Source organism: Mandrillus leucophaeus, unplaced genomic scaffold (assembly GCF_000951045.1).
Source record: "Mandrillus leucophaeus isolate KB7577 unplaced genomic scaffold, Mleu.le_1.0 Scaffold274, whole genome shotgun sequence".
NCBI lineage: Eukaryota > Metazoa > Chordata > Mammalia > Primates > Cercopithecidae > Mandrillus > Mandrillus leucophaeus.
In genome coordinates, this window is record NW_012102854.1 from 871095 (window position 1) to 872172 (window position 1078).

A 1078-nucleotide genomic window follows, 5' to 3' on the forward strand; every position below is an offset into this window, starting at 1 on the left:
GGCTCACTGCAGCCTCTGCCTCCTGGGTTCAAGCGATTCTCCTGCCTCAGCCTCCCAAGTAGCTGGGATTACAGGCATGCGCCACCATGCCCGGCTAATAATTGTATTTTTAGTAGAGATGGATTTTCACCGTGTTGGACAGGCTGGTCCTGAACTCCTGATCTCAGGTGATCTGCCCACCTTGGCCTCCCAAAATGCTGGTATTACAGGCGTGAGCCACCTTACCCGGCCTTATTCATTAGAATCTTACTGTTAGAAAGATATTTTTCTTCCCCATTTATTTATTTACTAAATTATTTCTGTAAGTATAGACTGGAATTTCTTCTGTAGGTTATAATTTCTTTTAGTCTATAGGTTATATATTCATTGCTATCATTTTTTCGCTGAAATTATCACACATTTGGCCACTGGGAGCCCCTTCTAATTGATTCCTGTGTCCTTTCAATGTGGCCTCTTTATTTATTATTTTTATTATTTATTTTCTGGCACTGCAAGGTGTTCCACATTGATACGGTACTTTCCCTGCCCCAGTCCTGGAATCTACAAATTTCCCAGGGACTATTGGTTCCTTTTATTAGAAAATGATTTTTTTTAGCCAGGTGTGTTGGCAAGTACCTGTAGTCCCAGCTACTCAGGAGGTTGAGGCAGGAGGATTGGTTGAGCCTGGGAGGCAGAGGTTGCAGCAAGCCAAGATTATACCACTGCATTCCAGCCTGGGTGATGAAACAAGACCCTGTCTCCAAAAAAAAAAAAAAAAAAGATTTTTTGAAACCAAGGTTAGATATCTCATTGCTTCTGAGATTTCATTGCTTCCAGGTCCTCTCAGCTATGAAATATGTTTATATGTATGTGTATAGAAATAATTCATGAGTTCATATAGTATCTCCAATTTCAGTGCAACACTACAGGGTTCATTCTAGACTTCTCTCCATTTCCTTTTTTTTTTTTTTTTGAGACAGAGTTTTACTGTTGTTGCCCAGGCTGGAGTGCAATGGCACCATCTCGGCTCACTGCAACCTCCACCTCCCGGGTTCAAGCAATTCTCCTGCCTCAGCCTCCCGAGTGGCTGGGATTACAG

At 42.3% G+C, this 1078-nt stretch overlaps 1 protein-coding gene across 4 annotated transcripts in view; it reads left to right on the forward strand.

Moving 5' to 3' along the window:
* ZNF565 (zinc finger protein 565) overlaps nt 1–1078 on the forward strand; it is a 52433-nt gene that overhangs the window by 3253 nt on the left and 48102 nt on the right. Inside the window, exon 2 of one of the 4 annotated variants that reach the window (XM_011984800.1) lies at nt 596–776. The exons of the other annotated variants lie outside the window; for them this stretch is intronic. The gene's annotated coding sequence lies outside the window, so the exon portion shown is untranslated. The remainder of the gene's footprint in view (nt 1–595; nt 777–1078) is intronic. 4 annotated transcript variants of the gene reach the window in all.